Source organism: Macaca nemestrina, chromosome 10, assembly GCF_043159975.1.
Source record: "Macaca nemestrina isolate mMacNem1 chromosome 10, mMacNem.hap1, whole genome shotgun sequence".
Lineage (NCBI taxonomy): Eukaryota > Metazoa > Chordata > Mammalia > Primates > Cercopithecidae > Macaca > Macaca nemestrina.
In genome coordinates this window covers 19,890,245-19,902,913 of record NC_092134.1, presented here as the reverse complement: position 1 = coordinate 19,902,913, position 12,669 = coordinate 19,890,245, and positions in this window count along the sequence as shown.

Here is a 12,669-nt window from a genome sequence, read left to right as displayed (position 1 = left end):
CATAACAAAACATGCCAAAATTTAGAGGCTTAATACAATGGCATTTCATTATCTGAATTTCCATTGGTCAAGAATTTGGGAAGTCAGGAGGCCAGGGCAGGAGGATCGCTTGGCCTTAAAACAACATAGGGAGGACAGGCGTGGTGGCTCACACCTGTAATCCCAGCACTTTGGGAGGCCAAGGAGGGTGAGTCACCTGAGGTCAGAAGTTCAAGACCAGCCTGGCCAAAATGATGAAACTCCATCTCTACTAAAAATACAAAAATTAGCTGGGTATGATGACGGGCACCTGTAATCCCAGCTACTCGGGAAGCTGAGGCAGAAGAATCACTTGAACCTGGGAGGCAGAGGTTGCAGTGAGCTGAGACCATACCACTGCACTCCAGCCTGGGCGACAAGAACGAAACTCCAACTCAGAAACAAACAACAACAACAAAAACAACATAGGGAGATCTTATCTCTTATATACTTTAAAAAAAAAAATTGAGGCCGGGCGCGGTGGCTCAAGCCTGTAATCCCAGCACTTTGGAAGGCCGAGGCGGGCGGATCACAAGGTCAGGAGATCGAGACCACAGTGAAACCCTGTCTCTACTAAAAATACAAAAAATTAGCCGGGCGCGGTGGCAGGCGCCTGTAGTCCCAGCTACTCAGGAGGCTGAGGCAGGAGAATGGCGGGAACCCGGGAGGCGGAGCTTGCAGTGAGCCGAGATCGCGCCACTGCACTTCAGCCTGGGCAACAGCGTGAGACTCCGTCTCAAAAAAAAAAAAAAAAAAAAAAAAAAAAAATTGAGGGAAGGGTTGAGCTAGGCAGTTCTGGCGCAAGTCTCTCCTTTGGTTGCCCAGATGTTTCTCGTTCTTCCTGTCGCCTCAGGGCTTCTGCATGGGATTTTTCCAGGCGAGCTGGTTTCTGGGCTTCCTTAGAGCAGGGCCATCCCAGGGCAGACATACTGCTTACATGGCATCTCAGGGTGCCAGTTCTGGGGTTCCAGACATCAGAGCAGAAGCTGTATTGCCCTGTATGACTTCATTGTGGAAATGAGACTGTGTCACTTCCTGTCACATCTTCCATCGTCACAGGCCCACCCAGATTCAAGGAGAGGAAATGTAGACCACTCCCCCCAACCCCCCAGTGGGAGGTTTGTCACAGTCTCATCATAAGAAGAGCATATAAGGCTAGGCGCGTGGCTCATGCCTATAATCCCAGCACTTTCGGGAGTCAAGGTGAAAGGATCACTTGAGGCCAGGAGTTCGCGACCAGCCTGGACAACATACCAACACCCCCATCTTGACAATAGATACAAAAATTAGCCAGGCATAGTGGCACTCACCTGTAGTCTCAGCTACTCAGAAGGCTGAGGTGGGAGGATCACTTGAACCCAGGAGTTTGAGGCTGCAGGGAGCTAGGATTCTGCCACTGCACTCCAGCCTGGGCGACAAAGCAAGATCCCAAATACAATCTGCCTCCATGCCTTCCTCTACAGAGATGACCCATGGTGGGGTGTTAGGCAGCATGATGGGCAGCAGAGGGGAGCTGTATTTAGGGGATAGGAAGAGCCAGGACCCTCAAATCCCACTGGGTGGACATTTGCCTACAGCATCACATGTGGGCTGATCCTGTCCTCAGAATCTCTGAACAAACCCCAAAACAATAAAAAGCAAATTACTATTTGTGTTGTGTTTGTTCGTGACGGAGTCTTGCTCTGTCGCCCAGACTGGAGTGCAGTGACACAATCTTGGCTCACTGCAACCTCCAATTCTTGGGTTCAAACAATTTTTGTGCCTCAGCCACCTGAATACCTGGGACTACAGGTGCCTGCCATCATGCCTGGCTAATTTTTGTATTTTTAGTAGAGATGGGATTTCGTCATGTTGGCCAGGCTGGTCTCGAACTCCTGGCCTCAAGTGATCTGCTCGCCTTGGCCTCCCAAAGTGCTGGGATTACAGGTATGAGCCATTGCACCGGCTGTAAATAACTATTGAAGACTTACATTTATTTTGAGTATGCAGTTGCTTGTCTCATTTAATACACCAATGGGGTGAGAGCTACAATGATCTCCAGTTCACAGATGGGAAATTTAAGTTCAGGGAGATGAAATGGCCTGCCCCAGAGGCACCCACTGAGAAATGGCAGAGACTGGATTTGTACCTAGGTCTGAGTGACCCCAACTGAGTCCCCCTCACCACCACAAGGAGAGCGCCCTGCTGCACCTGAAGGTAAGGCCAGATCTGCCCGACATTGGCAGTCCTGTTCAGGAGGCCCAGGGTGCGGGTGGCAGCTCTGGGCACAACACAATTGCCTGGGGACATTGTGAGCAGAAGTAGTGCGGCTTCAGGGGGAACTCAAAAGAGGAAAGAGAATCAGAACTTTCAGTGTTAGTCTAAGAGGCCCAGAGACTTGGAAGTTTCCATAACACAGCACAAGTCTCACCTCCAACAATGCTTGTTCTCTCCCAATCATGGCAGCTCTGGAAAACGTTCATGCAGCACCTGCTCGAATGCCCCCAGAGACAGTGTGCTCGTTACCTCTCATGGCAGCCCAACTAACAGGAGCACACAGCAGCAGTTGTGAGGGAGTTTTTCATTGCCATTGCCTGCAGGCATTTCCATTGGAATAATCTTCCTGGAGAGTAACTTAGCCATTGGGTGCCACGGCTCATGCCAACACTTTGGGAGACCAAGGCTGGAGGATTGCTTGTGCCCAGGAGTTCCAGACCAGCCTGGGCAACAGAATAAGACTGCTCTCTGTCAGAGAAAGGAAGAAAGGAAGGAAGGAAGGAAGGAAGGAAGGAAGGAAGGAAGGAAGGAAGGAAGGAAGGAAGGAAGGAAGGAAGGAGGGAGGGAGGGAGGGAGGGAGGGAGGGAGGGGAGGGAGGGAGGTGACTTGGCAATTGATAAATGTCAATCTTTTTTTTTTTTTTGAGACAGAGTCTCACTTGTCGTCCAGGCTGGAGTGCACTGGTGCGATCTCGGCTCACTGCAACCTCCACCTCCCAGGTTCAAGCGATTCTCCTGCCCCCGCCTCCCGAGTAGCTGGGATTACAGGTGCCTGTCATCACACCCGGCTAATTTTTGTATTTTTAGTAGAGATGGGGTTTCACCATGTTGGTCAGATTGGTCTCAAACTCCTGACCTCAGGTGATCCACCTGCCTCAGCCTCCCACAGTGTTGAGATTACAGGCGTTAACCACCGCACCTGGCCATAAATGTCAATCTTAAGAACCTTGAAAACACATGTACGCGTTGCACCACCAATGTTGCTCTTGGAGCTTTTCTAAAGTAAAGACTTAAGCATCAGCATGTTTACCACAGCAATCTTCACAATTGTGCAACAGTTGAAAACAACGTAGGTGTTCAGCAACAGGGGTTGAGCAAATAGTTCACGGGACCTTCTATGAAATATTTTGCTATGCAGCCATTTAACACCCTGTTTCAATGACATTAAAACCACACAAAGTGGCTGGGCACAGTGGCTCATGCCTGTAATCCCAACACTTTGGGAGGCCAAGGCAACTGGATCACATGAGATCAGGAGTTTGAGACCAGCCTGGCCAACTTGGTGAAACCCCATCTCTATTAAAAAAAAAAAAAAAAAAAAAAAAATCAGCCAGGTGTGGTGGCTTTGCCTGTAATTCCAGCTACTTGGGAGGCTGAGGCAGGAGAATTGCTTGCACCCGGGAGGCAGAGGTTGTAATGCACTGAGAGCGCCATTGCACTCCAGCCTGGGCAACAGAGCAAAACTGTCTCAATTAAATAAATAAATAAATAAATAAATAAATAAATAAATAAATAAATAAATAATATTAGCCAGGTGTGGTGGTGCATGCCTGTAATCCCAGCTATTCTGGAGGCTGAGACAGGAGAATCACCTGAACCTAGGAGGCAGGGGTTGCAGTGAGCCAAGATCACGCCACTGTACTCCAGCCTGGGCAACAGAGGAAGACTCTGTCTCAAAAAGAAAACAAAAACAAAAACAAAAACCAACAACCAACAAACAAACTACACAAAGTGGCGGGTGCAGTGGCACAAGCCTATAGTCCCAGCTTACTAGGGAGGCTGAAGGAAGAGGATAGCTTGAGCCCAGGAGTTCAAGACCAGCTAGGGCAAAATATTGAGACCTGCATCTCTTTAAAAAAAACTACACAAAGTATATACAATAAATAAAAATCACATTTGAGACTCATTTATACAGTATAATCCCAAGTGTGTGTGCGTGTGTGTGTATATATGTTTACTTTTCTTTTATCTTTTATTTTTTATTTTTTTGAGAGAAGGCCTCAAGCCTCCCAAACCATCCTCCTACCTCAGCCTCCCCGGTAGCTGGAATACACCAGCTCCCAAAGTGGTGGGATTACAGGTGTGAGCCACCTCGCCCAGGCTTTGAGTACTTTTCTATGGGCTGTTACCATTGTTGCCATTAACAAAATCATTAAATCAGTTTTGGGAAGACTCTGCACATTAGAGCATTTCTCATTTTGGGGTCTCCTATATGTAGTGGATAAGAATTAAGTCTTTGGGGTTGGTGTGGTGGCTCATACCTGTAATCTCAGTGCTTTGGGAGGCCAGGGTGGGTGGATCACCTGAGGTCAGAACAGCCTGCCCAACATGGTGAAACCCCGTCTCTACTAAAAATATAAAAATTAGCCGGGTGAGGTGGTGGGCACCTGTAGTCCCAGCTACTCAGGAGGCTGAGGCAGGAGAATCGCTTGCACCTGGGATGCGGAGGTTGCAGTGAGTGGAGATCGCACCCCTGCACTCCAGCCTGGGCTACAGAGTGAGACTCTGTCTCAAAAAAAAAAAAAAAAGAATTAAGTCTTTGGATGAGCTAAATCCAGTTTCACTACTCACTTCAGTTTGACCTTGGGCAAGTCACATGTCATCTCGTCCATCTTTAAATGGGACTAGGGATTTCCTGGGTCTCTCGGGTTGTTGTAAAGATTAAATGAGGAAGTACAAGTAAGGTCCTGGGACACATACATGCTCAATAGCTAGAGGTTAGATATTGTTCTCAGGGGTGGAACCTACGGGAACACAGATTGCTCAGTGGTCAGACACAGCACACCCTGGGCGGCTGGTCACATGTGAGGCACAGCAATGACCACAGGGGGTCATATGATCTGAAGGAAGGGAGGGTCAAAGGCCATGCCCTGGGGTGATGCTGTTACAGCAGTGGGACGCACTTAGCACTGAGTGGGTGGTTGCTGACGTGGGTCTGTATGGGATATGGTTTGGCTGTGTCCCCTCCCAAAATCTCATCTTGAATTGTAATCCCCATAATCCCCATATGTCAAGGGAGAGACCAGGTGGAGGTGATGGAATCATGGGGGCTGGTTCCCCCGTGCTGTTCTCGTGATAGTGCATGAGTTCTCATGAGACCTGATGGTTTTATAAGTGTTTGGTAGATCCTCCTGCATTCATTTCTCCTTCCTGCCGCCCTGTGAAGAGGTGCCTTATGCCACGATTGTAAGTTTCCTGAGGCCTCAGCCATGCCGAACTGTGAGTCAATTAAACCTCTTTTCTTTATAAATTACCCAGTCTCTGGCAGTTCTTTAAAACAGTATGAAAACAGACGAATGCAGGGTGCTTTCTGCCTGGGGAGCTCTATCTTCTCAGCCTGCCTGGTGGCCTTGGATGGTGGGGACCTCAAAAACTGGCTGGAAGTGGGGGTGGCCCCTGGACAGGGACTGGGGAAAGGAGGTAGACAGGCCAAGATCTTGAGACATGAAGTCTGCCCTTTGTCTGCGACTGCAAGCATGCTGAAGGTCTAAGGAGGTGGCACCTAGGGGCCAGTGTGGAGAGGCTTTCATTTCTTCCAGGCTCAGAGAGGGAAGGTCACTTTCCTAAGGTCACACAGTCAGCAAATAACGGAGCTGGATTTAGAACTCAATTCTGTCTGACTCCACAACTCCATGCTCCTGCTGAGGTCAAAATAAAAATACAGTGATGACTCTCTGAATTTAACATTTTATTTGGGAAGCAAGAATTGCAATTTGGGGCATACACATAGATTGGGTGGTTTTCAGTATGTCTGAAGAACAAAGAAGGTTGGATGTTTTATAAAAATGAGAAAGGGGCTGGTCCTGGTGACTCATGCCTGGAATCTCAGTGCTGTGGGGGGCCTAGGCGGGAGGATGATTTGAGCCCAGGAGTTTGAGACCAGCCTGATTAACACAGTGAGACCCCACTCTACCAAAAATAAAAATAAAAATTAGCCAGGCATGGTGACCCACACCAGTAGTCTCAACTATTCGGGAGGCTGAAGCAGGAGGATCGCTTGTGTCCAGGAGGTTGAGGCTGCAGTAAGCTATGATCACACCACTGCAGTTCAACCTGAGAAGCAGAGCAAGGCCTTGTCTCAAAAAAAAAAAAAAAAAAAAAAAAAAGGAGGGAAATGTATTGTCTTGAAAAAAGTTCACTGGCACTAGCAAAGTTCTGGGGAGCTGGAAGCTGTGATTGGTGCATTACGGCTGTGGGTAAAGCTACTCTTAGAGTTGCAGCAGGGTGTTTCAGTAGCTATGAGATAAAACTGGTCTTAGAGTAACAACAGGCAGTTTCAGCAGCTGGGCTTCTGCAAAATTTAATTCTTGGAGCAGGTGTGATGTGCTCTGAGTGCCTTCTCTGCCTGGGTATGACAAGAATGACTCACTTTGTATATAATCAACTGTCACACTCCTAACCATCACCCCACACCGCTACCTGGTGAAAATGCTGATTGCCCTTGCTTCTGGCTGGTGATTTATTTTTTATTTCTAATTTTTTTTTTTTTTTTTTTTTTGGAAAAACACGGTCTCATCATCTTGCCCAGGCTGGTCCTGAACTCCTGGGCTCAAGCAATCCTCCTGCCTCAGCCTCCCAAAGCACTGAGATTCCAGGTATGGAGCCACTGTGTCTAGCCTGTTTGGTAATTTTTTTTTTATTTTTATTTTTATTATTATTATTTTTTGAGACAGTGTCTGTCTCTGTTGCTCAGGCTGGAATACAGTGGCACGATCTTGGCTCACTGCAACCTCCACTTCCCAGGTTCAAGCCATATTCATGCCTCAGCCTCCCGAGTAGCTGGGATTACAGGTGCCTGCCACCATGCCTGGCTAATTTTAGTATTTTTAGTAGAGACAGGGCTTCACCATGTTGGCCAAGCTGGTCTTGAACTCCCGACCTCAATGATCCACCTGCCTCGGCCTTGCAGAGTGCTGGGATTACAGGCGTGAACCCCTGCAGCTGGCCAGAAAATAATTTAAGTCTTGATCATCAAATGTGGGAGCAATGCAGCTCTTGACCACCAGCACAGCTGAGGACCGCTGTGCATCCCTTGTCTGGGAGAATCTGGTTTCCTTTCACCCTCCAGGAGAGGCTGAGGAAGGAATGATTTCTGGGGAGCTTCCAGCAGTGCTGGGGCCACCGGGCCAGCTGGGTCGGCTGGGATTTGGCTCAGCACTCCTCAGATCACAGCCTGTCCTCTGCCCAGCTGTGACTCCTCAGTGTCCCTGGCCATCTCCAGAGGCCTCCACCTACTCCTCCAAGGCCGGGCGCCTCCCTCCTTCCCTTGCTCCCTCTTTTCCTGACCTCCAGGGACATAGACGCCTACCCAACCTTGCCCAACACCTGGCCCTGACCTTGTCCCGCCCTAGCTGTCAGTTATCTCATCAGGCCTCAGAGGAGGAGACAACACCTCCCACCGCAAAACCCCAGCTCCCTGCACTTCCCCAGCTTTCATTCGTGAGTGTGCAGGAGGAGAAGGGGAGGGAAGGAATTATGTAAAGATCGTGAAAGAAAATGATGCAGCTACAGCTAAGGCTTTCTAAAGTGGAGTCGGGAGACCGTGGGAGGATCGCACTCACACCTGCTAAAGGTCAAATCGCAGAATGTGCCACTCGGTTTGGCTAACAACTGAAGTCAGAATCCACCTCAACATCTCTTAGCTGGGAGTACCCTAATGAACTAACCAATCAGAATGGGCTTGCGATAGAAGATTTCCGCCCAGCCAATGAACTGCCTCCGAAAACAACTTTTTGTGGAAATCCCTTATAAAAAACTTCTCCTGCCCTTGCCTTATGGGATGCTATTCAGGGCTGCCCTGAATAGCCCTCTCTGATTCAGTGTATGCGAGTCGTATTTCTTTGTTTCCTATATAAATGCTATTTCTTTTGACCTCCGTGTCAATCTCTCTTTTACTTAACAGCATAGACCTGTTTTTGTTCTTTTCTTTCTTTTTTTTTTTTTGAAACAGAGTCTCACTCTGTTGCCCAGGCTGGAGTACAATGGTGAGATCTTGGCTCCCTGCAACCTCCACCTCCCAGGTTCAAGCGATTCTCCTGCTTCAGCCTCCTGAGTAGCTGTGATTACAGGCGCCACAATGCCCAGCTAATTTTTTGTATTTTTAGCAGCGACAGGGTTTCGCCATGTTGGCCAGGCTGGTCTTGAACTCCTGACCTCAAGTGATCCACCTACCTCGGCCTCCCAGAGTGCTGGGATTACAACAGGCATGAGCCACCACGCCCGGCCCCTAAAGGTTCTTTAAAACTCCAGCTGAGGCCGGGTGCCCTGGCTCATACCTGTAATCCCAGCACTTTGGGAGGCCGAGGTGGGCAGATCACTTGAGTTCAAGAGATGGAGACGATCCTGGCCAACATGGTGAAACTCCGTCTGTACTAAAAATACAAAAATTAGCGGGGTGTGCTGGTGTGCGCCTGTAGTCCCAGCTACTTGGAAGGCTGAGGCAGGAGAATCCCTTGAATGCAGGAGGCAGAGGTTGCAGTGAGCTGAGATCATGCCACTGCACTCCAGCCTGGCAATAGAGCAAGACTCCGTGTCAAAACGAAACAAAACAAAACAAAAACCCAGCTGGGTGTTCAGGGCCCTGGCTGGTGCATGCCTTGTGTGGAGCAGGACCCGTCATTTCAATGTACTCAGCCTGCTCTGTTTTAACTCAGCACTTGTTCTTATCCAACATTGCATCTCAGCTTGTCTATGAGCTTATTGTCTTTTTGCATCGTCAGAATGAAAAAGCTCTGTTCATTCTATACATATTTAAGGAGCACCTACTGTGTGCCTGGTCCTGGTCTAGACACTGAGGACACAGCACTGCATATCATAGCCCTAAACCCCTGCCTCATGGAGTTCAGACTCAATTTTGGGGAAACAGATAGTAAAAAAATTAATAAACAAGATAAGTAAAGAGTTAGATGGTGTTAGATGCTATGGAGAGAATAAATTACGGCGGGTAGAGGGTGGTAAGGTGTGCCACTTGGGAGCTAGGGGAGAAGACTCAGTTTTAAATAGGGTGATCAGGGCCAGGCTTGGTGGCTCACACCTGTAATCCCAGCACTTTGGAGGCCATGGTGGGAAGATTGCTTGAGGCTAGGAGTTTGAGACCAGCCTGGGAAACATAGCAAGACCCTTTCTCTAAAAAAAAAAAAAAAAAATTTTTTTTTTAATTAGCTGGGTGTGGTGTGTGTGCTGTAGTCCCAGCTACTTGAAAGACTTTGGTGGGAGGATTGCTTGAGACAAAGAGGTCAAGGCTGCAGTGGGCTATGATCGACACTGCATCCCAGCCTGGATGGCAGAGTGAGACCATATCTCTAAAATTATAATAATAATAGTAATGGAGTGGTTAGGAAGGGCCTTCCAAAGAAGGTGACAACAAGTACAAAGGTCCTGCAACAGAACCATGCTTGGGATGTTTTAAGAACATAAAGGAGGCCAGGGTAGATGGAACAGAGTAAGTGATAGAGAGATGATGGCAGTTGAGTCGGAGAGAAGGAAGAGGAGATCCGATCTGTAGGCTCCTGGGTTATGGTAAGGACTTTAGTTTTTAGAGCTATGGGGAGCCATGGGAGGGTTTAGGGCAGGGGAGGTACATTATCCAACTTGAGTCTAACATGATCCCTCTGGCTGTCATGATGAAAATTGATTTAGCGTTCATGACAATTCTCAGCTGTATCAGTCATTACTACAACTGGAAAATGGTTTTCTTTTCTTTTCTTTCTTTTTTTTTTTTTTTTTTGTTTTTGAGACAGGGTCTTGCTCTGTCACCCAGGCTGGAATGCAATGGTGTGGTCATAGCCTGCAGCCTCGAACTCCTGTGCTCAAGCGATCCTCCCACCTTAGCCTCCCCGGTAGCTGGGACTACAGGAACACATCACCACACCAAGCTAATTTTAAATTTTTTTGTAGAGACAGAGTCTCAAGCTCTTGGCCCCAAGCAATCCTCCCGCCTCAGACTCCCAAAGTGCTGGGATTACAGGTATGAGCCACTGCGCCTGGCTGCAAAATGATTTTTCTAACTCTATCATTTTCTTTCTTTCTTTGTTTTTCGAAATGGGGTCTCACTATGTTCCCCAGGCTGGTACTATCATTATTTTGATATTGATAGTTGGCATTCTCCAGAAAGGAAGAACAGAGTCATCCTGGGGTCATTCTCTCCCTCCACCCCCTGGCCAATCACTTTCCTTTTACTTATTTATCCTCTGTTAGCACTCATAAGTTTTTATTTAAGTCAGTGTTTCTAAATGCATTAGTGTTGTTACTTTTATGCTCAAACTGTCCCAATTTTAGCCAGTGGGAGCTTCTTCAAGTTGGTTGCTGGCCTTTCTGACACGTTCCCATCATTCTTTGAGCACTTCCTTGCTTTGGGGCAAAACAAGATGTTCCAGGCCCACTTTGCACTTTCTCCGACCCTGGAGTCAACCATTTCTCCTAGAGCCCTGGATCCCTTGAGTGGAAATGAGGATCTGGGCATTGGATGCATTCAGATTCTTTTTATGTTCTCTTTTCTTTCTTCCTTCCCTCCCCTCCTCACCCCTTCCCTCCCTCCCTCTCTCTCTTTTCTTTCCTTCCCTTCCTTTCCTTCTTTCCTTCTTCCTTTTTCTTTCTCTTTCTTTCTCCCTTCCTTCCTTCCTTCCTGTCCTTCCTTCCTTCCTTTCCTTCCTTCCTGTCCTTCCTTCTTTCCTTTCCTTCCTTCTTTCCTTCCCTCCTTCCTTCTTTCCTTGCTTTCTGCCTTTCTTTCTGTCTTTCCTTTTTTCTTTTCTCTTTCTTTCTTTCCCTCCCTCCCTCCCTCCCTCCTCCTTCCTTCCTTCCTTCCTTCCTTCCTTCCTTCCTTCCTTCCTTCCTTCCTTCCTTCCTTCCTTCCTTCCTTCCTTCCTTCCTTCCTCTTTCTTTCTCTTTCTTCCGAAACAGTGTCTTACTCTGCTGCCCAGGGTGGAGTGCGGTGGCGCAACCATGGCTCACTGCACACATGACCTTCCAGACCCAAGCATTCTCTTACTTCAGCCTTCTGAGAGGCTGAGACTACAGGTGCATGCCACGACACTGGCTGATTTTTTTTTTTTTTTTTTTTTTTTGGTAGAGACAAAGTCTCACTATGGTGCCCAGAGTGGTCTCAAGTTACTGACCTCAAGTCATCCTGCTGCCTCAGCCTCCCAAAGTTCTGGGATTACAGGTGCGAGCCACTGCACCCGGCCTACACTCATTGTTTCTGGGGTGTCATTGCCCTGGTGTCTCTCAGTGGACAGAGCCAGGAATGACAGATATGTTTCCAGATTTTCACATGTAAATATGAAAAGTCATGAGTTCCTACTGATACCTCCAATTCCAGCCTAATATCACAGTATTCTTCCTGGGCCTGTAGCTTTCCATGTTTGTATTTTTCTTTCCTTATGGTGATACACCTGGATCCCAAATCAGCACTATATTTATTAATTTGCTTAATCCTAAAATACAAGAGAGTGGTTTCAAACTTGTTATACTACTGTGGAAAAAACAAACCTATGACATAAAATTTAAGATTCAAGCTGGGCATGGTGGCTCACACCTGTAATCCCAGAACATTGGGAGGCTGAGGCAGGCAGATCACTTGAGGTCAGGAGTTCAAGACCAGCCTGGCTAACGTGGTGAAACCTCGTCTCTACTAAAAATACAAAATTAGTGGCGGGCACCTGTAATCCCAGCTACTTGGGAGGCTGAGGCAGGAAAATTGCTTGAACTCAGGAGGCAGAGGTTGCAGTGAGCCAAGATTGCACCATTGCACTTTAGCCCGGGTGACAGAGCGATACTCCATCTCAAAAAAAAAAAAAAAAAAAAAAAAGAATTTAAGATTCAGTTGTCCTTCCTTCCTCCCTCTCTCCCTCCTTCCTTCCCTTCTTCCCTCCCTCCCTCCACTCCTCCTTCCCTCCATCCATTCCTACCTTAGATTGAAAGTATGCAGATGAAGAACTGTGTTAAAAAGTCACTTGGGGCCAGGCGCGGTGGCTCACACCCGTAATCCCAGCACTTTGGGAGGCCAAGGCGGGTGGATCACCTGAGGTGGATCACTGATCTCGGTGAGCCGAGATCAGTCTTAAAAAAAAAAAAGATAGTTGGGTTATTTCTCCCCAGACCTCCCATCCACTTTAGTGTGTTTGTTTATGTTTATTTAAATACGGTCAGGTTTATTTGTTTCTCTTTGTGTTCATCTTTAGGGGTTTTCTCCATTCTGTTGATTTGAATGGATTTGTTTGTTTTCAGAGACAGGGTCTCACTATGTTGCCCAGGCTGGTCTTGAACTCCTGGGCTCAAGTGATCGTCTCGCCTCAGACTCCCAAAGTGCTGAGGTTACAGGCATGAGTCACTGCGCCCAGCCTCTTCATTCTTTTTTTTTTTTTTTTTTTTTTTTTCCAGATAGAGTCTCGCTCTGTCA